The 14,554-nt window shown below is 36.4% G+C and overlaps 1 protein-coding gene across 1 annotated transcript in view; it reads right to left on the minus strand.

Moving 5' to 3' along the window:
- Window positions 1-14,554, minus strand: part of Mdga2 (MAM domain containing glycosylphosphatidylinositol anchor 2) — a 794,049-nt gene that overhangs the window by 121,490 nt on the left and 658,005 nt on the right.

Genomic DNA, 14,554 nt, shown 5'->3' on the forward strand with positions numbered 1-14,554 from the left:
GGAAGCAGTACTAATGACTTAGGCATTAATGTTCACTACTAAAGAGACCTACATTAGAGTTAATTCTTAAAAACAAAAGACTTCCCCAATGAACCATCTGTTATCTGTTCTTTTCTTGGTTTAAAGGGAGTAGGAACATTCTATTTTAAATAATTATCAGTAAGTTTGTAGGATCTTTCTAGCTGAAGGTAGAAGAAAAATAAAATTATAATGTTTTATGGTTAGTTTCTATATTAATATGTTTGCACATTTCACATTGTATTTATTTAGTCCCAAGAACAACTTTGTGAAATATCATCATGATCTCTCATTTAAATATGTAAAGAGAATTCTCTTAAGTAAGTGTTGGGATCATAGTAAGAAGGTCTTTATGCCTACAGATCTCTAGAGAAATGAGGAATGTTTAGCACACAGGATTGTCTTTCCAATGGGAAACATGAAAAACCTGCTATTCCATCTAAAAAGCTGAGAATTGGTAGTGATAAACAGCTTGATGAACGAGCTTTTACAACCAAGACCAGAGGCTTGTAGTCTAAATGATCCTTATAGCCAGAGGTTCCCCAAAGTTCCCACAATCAGGACCAGAGATGGCTGATAGTCCAAATGATCTCTACCCTATCTGTGTGACTGATATCAGGTCAGACCTTAGACCCTCGAGCTAGTCCAGGCAGCATCTCTCCAGAACCCATTTTCTTGGAAGAAATGACATGTACCCTGAGTCAAGTGTCAATGTAATTATGCTTCCTTGTGCAATGGGGATTGTATTACACCAGGAAACATTTTTCAAATTATACTGGGCTTAAATTTGGGAGTCAACCACCTAACATCAGACTCTTTAGAAATCTTGATCCAGGTTGATAAAGTCAATCTGAACCAGATTCCATTACCATCTCTTCATGGTTTGCTTCTCTGCCTGACATCTGAAGACAATCTCTTCTTCATGTATGTGTATTCTCAAGCACCTCACACATTTGCCAGGTTACAGACTTTAGGTTCAAATACACAGTATACAATTTCAAAATCTATAGCTAAACAATTTTTAGAAAATATCATGTGAGAATAAGTAGATAGACTGGTTCATTGTGATGGCTCCTGGATATTATATCAAAGGCATGTTCTATAGAATAAATAATAAGTTAGTCTTTATTAAAATTGAAATCTCTGTTTTCATAAAGTCACTATTTACTGTGTAATAATCCTTCTGTACACTATGAATTTGTATTACTCTCATTGGTTAACAAAAAGCTAACAGGCCGGTAGCCAGACATGAATTATAGGTGGGAGAGCCAGATGCTAAAGACCCTGGGAGGAGGAAGGGCAGAGTCAGAAGAGACACCAGCCAGCCAATGAGGAAGCAGGATGTGTAGAAAATGAGCTAACAAGCCATGAGCCACATGGCAAAGCATAGATAAGCAATCTGGGTTAACTTAAATAGTCAGCTAGTAATAAGTCTGAGCTATTGGCTGAGCATTTATAAGTAATATTAACCCTCTGAGTGGTTATTTGGGAATTGGCAGGCAGGAGAGAAACCCCTGTCTGCATATGGAATTTCCATGTAAAACCTGACAGCTTAAAGAGGGATTCTAGACACACAAGAGCAAAGTTAAGCATGGCTTCTTAGTAGCTGTATTTTCTCGGGTGGGCTGTTTGCTGGCAGTGAAGGGACACAACTCCTTTAAGAGACAACTTCTTGGCTCCGTGCTATTGACAAAAACAGGTGGCTCTTTTAAGAGGTCCTGCTACCAAACACTTAAATGGTGTTTATGAGCAGTGGGGGGCATGCTACTTGGTGTTGGTATGGACCTAGAAACTTCCTAGAGTTGGGCTGGTAAACATGGTTTTCAGAGTTGGCAATAAATTACCACTGCCATAAGATTAACTCTCAGGGAACCAAGGGTTGGGGGGGGGCAGGTGCCAGCATGCCATGATTTAAGTTACACAGCAATATATTTTGCTTATACAGACAGGAAAGGTTACAGATGCAAAGTAAGGACAGATTCAAACAAAAAGAGCCTCTACACATGTCACAATATGTTTGAAAACATGCGTAGGCTTGGGAGAGAGTATATACAGTCTTACATTTATAAATATAGTTCTAATGCCAGGTGGTGGTGGTGCACACCTTTAATTCCAGCACTTGGGAAACAGAGGTAGGTGTTGCTTGAATCTTAATAGATCTTTTAATAAAAACCCTGCAGCCAGATATTGCGGTAAATGCTGAAAGATAAGAGAGACAAAGGAACAAGCCACTGCCATGTCTCACCTTGACAACTCCAAGAATCCTCTGACTGAATGTCTCTGAGTCCTCATCCAAAAGCTCTCTAGCTGAAAAGACTTCAGTTTCTGTCTCCTCATGGTTTATATACCTTTCTCTGCTCAGCCATTACTTCCTTCCCTGGGATTAATGGCCTGTGTGCTTCCCAAATACTGAGATTAAAGGTGTAAGATCCTAAGTACTAGGATTGAAGGCATGTGACTCCCAAGTAGTGGGATTAAAGTTGTGTGCCACCACTGCCTGGCTCTGTTTCTCTCCTAGACTGAGTCAAGGTGGCCTTGAACTCACAGAGATCCAGATGGATCTCTGCCTCCTAAATGCTAGGATCAAAGGCATGTGCCACCACTGCCTGGCCTCTATGTTTAATCTAGTGGCTTGTTCTGTTCCCTGATCTTCAGGCAAATTTTATCAGAGAATACAATATATCACCATGGGTAGGCGGATCTCTGTGAGTCTGAGGTCAGCCTGGGCTACAGAGCTAGTTACAGGACAGCTAGGGCTGTTACACAGAGAGACCCTATCTCAAAAAACAAAACAAAAAAAACCAATATGTGTGTGTGTATGTATGTGTGTGTTATATGTTAAATATATATTTAAAATAATAAAGTCTTTAAAAAGGGAGTAAAGTAATATAAAAGAAATAAGCCACATAAAGATGGAAAATACACAGAGAGTCTAGATTCTGTATGCTATTGTGTTGTCTTTGAATTTTTTGACTGATAGGAGACACTGGATTATAAAACTGACACTGGATTATTCAACCAACCTGTATGTTTTAAAGTTATCTTGACTTCAAAATTTAAGTCAAAAGATGTGTTACTTTGGGGTAGAGACTATGTTTTCATTTCCTGTGGAAATGAGAGGCTGTGGATTTATTCTAGGTTAAAGAAAATCATGTTTGATCAAAGAAGACCCCTTGAAATTCTGACTGTAGACATACAAAAATAAACCTAAAAGAACTACAAGACACATGATGTATATTTTGCCTGCTCAAACATAAAACAAAAAAATATCATCTTTGGCTAACTTATGTACAATGTACAATCTATACTTATATTAATGTAGATATGTATGTATGTTACCTTTAAAAGTTTATGTATTTTCAGAGCAAGGGACCAGACACCAATGAAAATGGATGGCCCAGGTGATTTAATATGTTTGAAGACCTAAGGCTTTTCATGACAGTGAGACATGTCTGCTCCTGGCAGTGCCAATTTACTTCAGAGAAGATAAAGGGCATCGACGAAACTCCATATGGACTTTGCTTTTTTTATTTTATATATATATACTCTATATGCATGGCATTCTGGAAAGGGTAAAACCCAAAAAGACAGTAAAAAAACTAGCTGCTGCTAGGGATTAGGAGAGGAAGGAGCTATGAACAGGTGAAACACAGAAGACTTTTAGGTCAATAAAAATAATCTGTGTGATGCCACAGTGGTTGCATGCTTAGTTCTATCAGATTATCCATCTTGTGGAATTTGCAGCACCCTGGAGAATTTCTAGGACTGGAGAAAAGAAACACAGTATTATTTGAAGATACTGGCCTCCTATTTATCCTCTATGTATGTATGTATTTTTCTATCTATCTATCTATCTATCTATCTATCTATCTATCTATCTATCTATCCATCCATCGTGTATCTATCTACAGCTGAAACTATTGGTGTAGGAAACCAAGAAGGGGTAATATTAAACAAGAAGGACAGACTGCAGGCAAAATGAGATGTGAGTTATGGAACAATATATAAAACTATCTGTTTTTCAACTCTGTCATAGGTTTTTCTATTTGTATGGTAGCTAAATGTATTAAAATATAATTGACAGTGAAAGTATAACCTTAAGCAAAGCTCCATGGCTTTGCTCTTCTAACTGTATAAAATTTCACCGAGAAACACGTACTGTGAGACAGGGCAGAGGTTCACCTGATTGATTACCTTAGTATAAATGTCCAAAATTTTTATTTGTGATTTCATTACGAGAGTGGTTTTATTTTTAAAAGATAGGAAAATCTTAATACACAAAACAGAAGCAAAACAATTAATTTGTTTCTGTTCACAATAGTCAAAATTAGACAATCTATTGCATTTCTATGCTACAAAATGAAGTGGTAATTTGATAATAACTTCAATTTGGAAAATGTTAACATAAGAAAAATGTAGCTGAAATAACTACATTTATGCCTTAATATCAATTATAACTCACCATTCCATATGTTGACAAGTCTAACAAAATAACTATTTAATTTAGAAAATAGATCCTTTGTTAGGCAAATGTCATCTAAGTCTATACACCCATTACAAAGCACATGCAGACAAGACAGAGCATTTATATTTATCTTAGTTGGCACTTAAGAAATAAAGGTTTTTTTTCCCCCCTTAAGTCTATAGAAATTGGGAGAAATATTGGGAAATCATCAAAATTGTTATTAAGAACTTAGTGACAGCATTACAATATCATATCTTAAGCCAGAGCATCAGATGTTGTTTCAGCTCAGTGATTAGGAGTAACAACTAACAGACTATATGTCCCCGGGGAAAGTAGATATTCTGGGATTTTTTTTCTTATTTTTATGCTCATAGTTTATGGCTTTCTTTGGAGTGTTTTCTATTTAGCAATACCATGTTTTATTTTCTTTGAATATGAAAGCATCCTTCACACATTTTGTATTTATTTATAAAAACTTCCCACAGGAAAAAAATAAGCAAAACAAAGCAAGGATATAATGCCAAATGATTCTAATTTTAATATCAGTATAATTATGTCATAATATGGTTACTACTTGCTGTTAATGTTAATGTGGTCTTTTCCCTATTCTAACCAAGATGAAAACTGAATAAAAAATTTCTCAGGAACTGCTCATACATAGGAGATGATTAATTATACTGCAGAATGGATTCTTTGTTATAATCTAAGAAAAACATCTACCTTAGGTGCTAACACTCTAGCAAGCATGACACTGAAGGGATTTGTATGATAGGGAAAATTATGAGTAGCAATTTAGATGGCAGTGTGTTGAGCTGCTGACAGTAGTTGGGCTCTAAATAACCCTAAACCATCAACAAGTACACCAAAAACAACAGACATTGTCACTAAATCCCATAGTAGAGCAAGGACCAAAGAAGAAAATCACTCTTCAGTGTGTTATAAACTCTTTTCTATTGAGTGACTGTGGAGCTGCAGCCTTAGCTTTTGAGATCCACTGGTGACAGGGGAGGTGCTGTTCCATGGCCTCTGAGAACACATAGTTGACACCCTGGAAGACACAGGGAAGAGTGATAGGTTCCCTATAAAATGTGCAAAATCTCTCTTCAAGGATGGCTCGGAGGCAAGATCCTATATTTTTTTTAAATCTCCAAACAGTTGCAGTGTTTTAGTAATGATGTGTTTATTTTCACATACAAAATTTGCGATAGGTCATTTTGTAGACTTTCTGTATATAAAAATGTATTGAGAGTATGTACATATAAGTCAGTGTTCAACATTGTCTCTTAGTAAAAATATATGCATCTCACATTTGAAAAACTTTTGACCATGTCTGATTTTAAAGAGCCTTATTAAAACTCTAGCACATACACATGTAATAAATAAATATGTATTGAGACCATAGAGAACTGTGTGGCATTTTTTTCCCCTACCCATTAAGAAAATACTAGATTCTGAATCCTGTGTATATTCTGACAGGTCAAACTAATAACAGTATTGAACTTGTAAATTTTGTTAGACAAGAATATATATGCTTACAAAATTTTAACGCAACTATAAATAAATCAGTGTTACAGGCATTGTAGGAAACAGTATCTACAGGTCATCTCCTCACAGGGTTTATGGTCTAGCATAGGAAGCCTAGGAACGGTTACAAGAACATCACTAAACTTGAGATGTTGAATGGAATTTCAGAAAGGTGAAGTGGAGGTGAGGATGGGCACAACTGAGCACTGCTGCTCAGATTATCCAGAATAGAATATTAGTGTGAGGTGGAGTGACCACAGTTTCTTATGACCTGAATGAAGAAAAGAAATTAAAAAAAGGAAAGGACATGACAGCTCCTAAGTATGGTGGAGGAGAAAGATTATGATAGATATGTGGGAGAGCATATCCAGAGGCAGAGACTTTTGGGAGAGTCCAGAGTGGACATGACCAGACTGAGCTGGCACATCAGAGGGTGGAGGTGGGGGGCAGGGGATGGGAGGATAACACAGCATGACTCGGTGCAGCGGCCAGGAGGGCAAAAGTACAAAAAGGGCAGATAACCAAAATGGCTAGATTACATAGCGAAGGGAAGCCTAGCACCTTGGGCTGGAGAGTTCAGGGTAGGGATGGGCGATGCTGGAGGACCCTGTAACAGGTAGGAACTGAGGGCTGTTGGGAGAATCTGGTGGCCAGATTCACTTTGATATGTTCCATAGGCACCTCAACCATTTGCCCCAGTGTTTGAGATTTAACACTGGCTTTTAAAGAAGTACTTGATTAGAGAGAAGGTGTGGTGTATTCATAACTTCTCTTGTAACTGTAGCAAAATGGGCTGGGAAGAAGCAAGTTCGAGATGAAAAGCATTTCGGAAGCTGGAAAGAAATGTCCAAAAACATTAACCTGTGTAGGGAGTGTGTGTGTGTGCAGGGAAGGTGTGGCAGAGGAGAGGGTGTTTACCACTAAATCATAACACCAGGGGAACGTAGGAAAGTGTCTTATCTTTGAAGAAGGGTTAGGATTCCAGATGTGGATGCTATACACTGACAGAGAATATATTTTGCTTACAGCCACTAGGCTTTGTTATCTGTAAATCTGAACCTTACCACAGAGGAAAACACTGCTCCTGGGGCCATGAGAATTCCCTTTGGTGTTCTTCATCTCATTGATAAAATAATTTTGAAATGGACTCAAAGGGAAGCTCAAGGTTTTTATTTTTATTAGCATTTGAGAGAAAAAACCACGAGGGCGTGTTGGGAAGTCTGAGATCTCCTAAGGAGGGAATGAAAGAGGAAGACAGCTGTGCAGGTGGGTCCAGGGAAGATGGCAGATTAACCAACAGAGTTTGGCAAGAGGCTGCATGCCCTAAGGGAAGGAAGGCTTGGGGGCGGGGAGGGTGGGAGAGCTCAGAGGGTCAAACAAGAGGAAATGGGACAAGCAAAAGCCAGCAGGTTCAGCAGTGCTTCATGGGAGAAGCTCTGGAAGCAGCTGCTGCAAGCTGCTCCTGGGAAGGATGAGTGAGTCATCTCCTGAAGATGATTGACAGACCCAGTCAGATTAACCCTCAGAAGAGAAGACAATAGTATGGAATGGCCTCACTCAGGGCCAGAGGTAGAACTCTGGTATCTACATGCCTAAAATGAGGAGCAGAAATAGACTTGCCCTAACAAAGCCCTGCTACCAGCGCCTTTTCATATGGCAATTTAAATTCTAAGGAGGGGCAGTTGTATTTAGTAGGGAAAGGGGGTAAGGGTCCACAGCCAACCCTGAGGGAGGGGGTCCATCTTCAATGGTCTCCAAGGCTAATAATCTGGAACTAGCTTCCTAACAGCATGTCTATAAATGAAATCGGAGATGATAAGGCAGAAAGCATGTAGGTAATAGTGATAGATTAATAAATACCCACACAACACAAAGTTTCTTAAGTCAGTAACATGTAATATGCAGAAAACCAAATTTGTGTATCAGTCATTCCTTTCAAAACCCTCTCAATATAACAAAATTTATTCTCTTACTGTATTTCAGTTTTTCATTAAAAAATGTATACTTTATTCTGTCGATGCTATATATAAAATATTAGAATACTGTAAGTGGGCAAGACAGTGCAGAGGTTCCACCATCTTGTATCTTGCTGAGGTTATTTCAGATTCAACTAGAGTTTGATCTCCTTGATGGAGAATCCCATGGAAAATTACCCACTTTTGTTCTAGAAACCTGAGGTCAAGATGCGCTAGCTAGCTTAGCTTCTGTTAAACTGCCTGTTTGTACAAATCTTCCTCCTGCAACTGCAGAGCAAGATACCAGGGTGTGCTTCTTGCCTTTAAATTTCCTTGCTCTAAAAGCTAGGGACTACACTTGGGTCCAGAAAAACCCGAGTGTAGTCCCAGCCAGCTGGAATTAAAAACCTTTAATTGGTCTAAACTGTGTCGGAGTGGTCATCTACGGTGGGCCCCCCCCAGTAAATGCAAGTTACCACACGCTATAAGCACTGATATTAAAATTGCGACTAGAATAACCATGGACTCTTCCTTCTAAAGCTTGTACAGGTTCCCTGAATTATTTAACTGCTGTACATTTTGAAATATTTATCAACTGGCCTATTAATTTATATGTGTTGGTAGAGTTAAAAATTCATTCCTTTAAACATGAGTTGAGCCATGTGGCAAGGTATCGATTTATGGAAATGGATTAATTTAAGCTATGAGAACCGTTAGCAAGAAGCCTGCCATGGCCATACAGTTTGTAAGCAAAAAAAAAAAAAAAATTTAAAGTAAAATATAAAAGTCTGTGAAAATTTATAGAGAGATACTTTTAAAGCAACATAATGAGTAAAATAAAGAAAAATAATTATTTTAGTAGGAAAACTGTGCTTTACTTAGTTTTTTTTATCAATTCAATGATGAGAAGCTTATTATTTATCATTTATTAAACTTTCTCTAAAATAATTCTATTAATGCTTTTCTGAGGAATGTATTTTTCCAATATGGTTATATAATTTTTATTTTAAATAACATTACTTATATTTCATATTTTAGACATTTGAAATTAACAGAATCTCCAAATGCTTTTCAATGTCAACAAACATATTTTAAAAAATATCTTTAAGTCTGCTTCCAGAGAAGTTCAATCAAAAGTCTCCTGTCAAAAGTAGACACACCTTAGCTGGTGTGATGGCACATACCTTTAATCCTAGCACTCAGGAAGCAGAAGCAGGAGGATCTCTGTGAGTTTGAGGCAAGCCTGCTCTAAATATCAAGTGCCAGGCTATACACGAGTATATGGTAAGACTCTATCTAAAACAAACCCAAACAAAACATAAAAAGTGGGCATGTCTCAAATAGCAGTTTTAGAGATTTTCAAGCTAAATGTGATACATGTCAGTACTTGTATTTTCTTTTTAGGCCAGGTTTTCAGTGACAACAATATGTTTACAATTTCAAAATCTTCAGACTTGGGAGAACTACATGCTGAAAGAGAAGAGATTCAGATGTGTGCTAGACTTTAACTACCATTATAGCTCTTATTTTTACCACTCAAAAGGCAAGGGAGATGATGAGAATTTCTGCTAATTATTTTCATCCAACAAATGGTTCCCCTCATCATACCTACTAAGATGACATTCAATAAAAGGAATCTGAATATTAACTTATTTATGAGTATAGATTTAATATAATAATTGACATTATCAAGTATGAACATAATGCTGCAGTCTTTAGTAATGGGAATAGAATGTCCTAACAAATTCGTCAGTATGTTTTATATGGTTCCACTGGACATGTCTAAGGAGAACTCTACATTTCAGTCCCTATGCAGATCAGCAACTATATCCTCAGTCTAGCTTCTGTACCTGTGTTTCAAACACAGGTAAACTCTCGGTAGAGTTTTGTTTTTCATATGAGCAATTTACACTAATTTTCAAATCTTCATTTGTTGTAGAAGAACAGTCAGGAATTATTATCTCTAGGAAATAACTGCCCTAATTCTATTTCTAACATATTTTTCTAGTATACATTGACTTGTTGTTTCTCTATCTTTTTCTACAAAAGATCTTCCAAAATGGCCTTTGATTTAGGTGTTGGATTTAGATAGTGACAAGGCTGCAGTAAAGGCTGTGAACATATTGGAGGGCATTTCTTTGGTTAGTTTGGCTTTCCTTTAAACACATGCTTTATGATTTTAAGAATGCTGAGAAAAAGTATTCTTACCCACCCCACAGATATATAAATCCTAATCAAAACACATAGAATATAAATGAAATCATAATATAAATCAGAATATAAACACATGCAATTGCCAACTCTGAAAGAAGCAGAAATTACTTTCATGCTGTGATTTTGTTATCAAAAATACAAATTTTATACATAGCCACACGTTCCATTTTTTTCTTGTTGCCATGTATCTAGTTATTCTAACGCTGACAAAACTTTAAGTCAGAACTAAGAAAAGTAATTCTAAACTACAATTAATCCTGAAGTCTCTTCTGAATAGGTATTTGCCAAATTTACCACCAAGTCTTATTTTAAAGCGGAGCTTGTTCTTTCAGCATTCAGCTGTCTGCTTTATTTTCATATTCATTTTATCTTTTCTTTAGGGCTTTTGAGAATTATAACTCAATTCAGAAGAAAAGAGCAAAGCTATAGCCAAGGATCCTGAAGCGTTAGATTGGTTCTCAAGCTAATAGTTTAGAGCCCAACTTCTTAAACTGTGGGTCAAGAGCCCATACAGGGTCATGAAATGTTTCACAACAGTAACACATTACAATTAAAATTAATTCCAAATCAAACACACAATGAATGTACAGCAATTTTACTAGTACTCACTGTGTTGCCCATGTGACTTCACTATAGCCTTGATTTTCAATACACAAGCGCACATTCACGTCCATCAAACCACGTGGTGCCACCAGACACTGCCTACAATATCTTATGCCCCTTGTAAATCTACTGAATGTTATGAACTGTGATGTTTTCATAGTACATGACAGGTCTTCTGTTCTTACAGAGATATAAAATAAAGGTTAATTATGAAAAATAAAGATTATTAATGTTTTTAATTATCATTCCACAGTAAGCAACTATTTGATTATATTGTGTTAAATACTAGATTTTAAAAAACTATTGTCAGAGTTGCTGACTTTTCATTAAAAAATTGTCCAATCAATTAGGTTTGGTGATTCGATTGGAATTTCCAACATTTTCTGAAAGGTTATTAAGCATATGTCTGCACTTTCATGCCACATCTAAGAGCAAAAGCAACATTCTCAACACTAATGATTATAAAAGAGTATCAATCAGCTCTGGAAAACATTGAGGACTCTCTTTGCCCTGCAGTGGCAAATATTTATGCATGATGAAATTATTCATGCAAACATAAACCACTATATCCAGTTCATTAGTATAGAAGTCTGCTTTCATTATTGATAAATAATAAAACTACATGCATTTTAATGCATTGTTTTAAAACAAATTTCTCTATGACTTGTTATCTTCAAGTTTTTCATGTGTATCTATTTTATATGTCAGTGTACCTGACAATACAAGAAGTTTTCTTGAGTGAAAATGAATCACAAATGGAAACTGTTTCTAAGATTCTGGATTAGATTACAGGACCAAGTCAGGGACAAATTTCCCTTGTCTACATTTGGGAAATTTCATAAATAGACTTTCCTTGTCTTTCTCAACGAGTTATTTTTCTTTTTTCTTTTCTTCTTTTTTTTTTTTATCAAAAATTAGACAGAGTTTCACACAGTCCAGGTTGGCCTAAGACTTACTAGGTAGCTTAGAGCTCAGGTTGGTCTTGAACTCTGGATCTTTCTGAATTCCCCTCTTAGGGGCTTGTAAGGACAGGTGTGTGCCATTAAGCTTGGATTTATTCAATGAAACTTTATAAAGATTAATGAAAGAAGATGTGAAAGTGACTAGAAAGGAGTGATGAAAACAAATATTTTCTGAACACAGGGTGTGTGTGTGTGTGTGTGTGTGTGTGTGTGTGTGTGTGTGTATAAAATCAACATTGCCTTTTATTAATTTGTTTACTGTTTGAAAAATCTAGTACATATCTCTTAATATAAGTTTCTTTCTTGAAAAGAAGTGGACTGAGTGAAGAGGATTTTGCACTTGTATGAATGCAATTATTTGTTCATGTTTAACTTCTTTACTCAAGTTAGACTCCAGTTAAAATTTGAGGTGTTAGGCTACACTGATTTTAACATTATTAAGACTTTAAATTAGGATGAATTTCAGTTTCTTTCTCCCTTACTTCAATGTATTGAAAACTCAGAAGTACACAGACTCAATCTCTCTCTCTCTCTCTCTCTCTCTCTCTCTCTCTCTCTCTCTCTCTATATATATATATATATATATATATATATATATATATATATATATATATATATGTTTAAAATTGCGCAATGGACATGCCATCTTTCCTGACAAGTGTTCTGTGGGGCTAAAGGGGTTGAGCATCAGCGATTTACAAGAGGTGATAAGATATATTGATCAAGGAAATAGCAGGTGAATAGACCTCACATAATTTCAGTCATCAGGCACTCTGTGGAAAGGGTATACTTGATACAAGAACCAGAGACCTCCACAGCCCATTCTGCTGCACCAACATGACTGCTATCCTCCTTACTGAGAGTCAGCATCGGCTATTGGGAATTGGGAAATTTCTCTATAAGGAATATAAGACTCTAAGACAAGCCTTTTCATTTTCACAGGTTGCTTCAAGTGATTTGTGAAAACTATTCTTAGCACTATCGTTATCTACTAAAAAGTGTCACTGTATTTTGTTATATTTTGCAGCCTGGAGAGATTTGCTTAAGAATTAGGTTCCAAGTGAGTAACATTGCACACCATTGCTCATTCACCTCTGTGTTTGCCTATAGTGTTGGCACTTGGCACAGACACAAAGTAGCAGATGGCTCAAAGATACCAATTGTTCTCCATTCAAGAAAAGTGTCACATACAGAATGCAATTATGCACAATTGGCTACAAAACGCTTTTGTACAATAAGTTTTAGCAGGTCCCTCCACATCTGTGTCTTCATTGTTTGTACAAAGAAAGCCTCCATAAAGCTTCTACCTGAAGTCCAGCTACTCCACTTAATTATAAAGCACTGGGGGGCTTTGCTCAACACTGATGGCCACATAAAGCAGGAAAACAGTGTTGGAGGGAAACAACCTATGTATCTGCCAGCACAAGATCCAAGAATATCCTAACCACCTTCCCTGAATATCCTAAACTTCCCTTCAAACACTTAGATTTGTTTTTGAATTCTCACCTGTGGATTGATCAAGTTCATGATTAAGGTCTTGGCATATGACTCTGTGGCAGATGGCTGTATAGACAGCATGCACAATGCTAGAACTCAGCCCTCCACATTGTAGATAAAACATCATTAATTTTTCTTCAGCCTAGCCAATCTTCAGTAAGCTACTAATGGATTTTCAATACATTTTCATTTTCTAAATGATTTAAAGTTTCCACTCAAGTCATCTACAGGAAAGATAGCAGTAGATGTTCAGTGTGCGAATTATATCTCCCATAATGCACTGCTCAGGTGTCTCAAAATATATGTAGTAATCTGTGTTTTATTGTAAAAGACTGATCTGTTCTTGAAGGCAGTAGAAGCAAATGATACAATCTATACTTCTTAGCATAATATGCTAAATGTGTCTGATTTTTCTACTGATAATAACCTAGAAAGCTTAGTTAAGAGCACATACTGATTTTTAGATCCATCCTAGGAAATGGACATTAAGGGTTATTAATAGCAACTTTTCCCATTACCCAAAGGGGTCCTCATTTGACTTAGAACCGTTAAAATGGTTCTAAAAATTGTGTCAGTCATGTATGTGTGCATACACTGAAATTTGCATATGTGTACATACATGTGTGCATACCTACTTACCTGTGGCAGTTTATTATAGTGAAACACAAACTATGATAACTAAGATACCTGACATAAAATAAACATGTGTTGTGGTTCAAGAAATATATTTTTCTTTATTTTCAAATGACAATTCTTTCTCATACATGATTAAAGTACTTTCTACAATACTATAGGGTTAGTCTTTGGGAAAAGACCAGTGATAAAAATAAAGCTAAGATTTCATCACTGTTTAGTGGGTGAGTCTCTTTGTTTTTCACTGGAACACATACACACATACACACACTCACATACATATATACATGCAATCACATACACACAAGTATACTGGCACATACAATCATACACTTATATATTCACATACAAATAAACACACACACATATATGTATATGCACCTACATACATACATACATACACACACACACACACACACACACACACACACACACACACACAAAATGATTTAGCTAACAAGACGTAACTGAGAATTTAGCATAAATACCCAAAAAGTACAAACTCTCATTCTCAGTGGTTTCTTCATGACACCCACAAGATCTACTCCTTGCTACAAACTGTGGAAACATTTAAGAATTTTTCTCTACATCATGCAGGGAGGGATAAGGCCTATGTTTTGTATTCTAGACAACAAATACAGCAACATGGCCTTCACTCTATTAACAAACGAGGGCATTCTCCT

The sequence above is a fragment of the Peromyscus californicus genome, unplaced genomic scaffold, assembly GCF_007827085.1.
Source record: "Peromyscus californicus insignis strain IS unplaced genomic scaffold, ASM782708v3 Scaffold_15__1_contigs__length_86483966, whole genome shotgun sequence".
NCBI classification, from domain to species: Eukaryota; Metazoa; Chordata; class Mammalia; order Rodentia; family Cricetidae; genus Peromyscus; species Peromyscus californicus.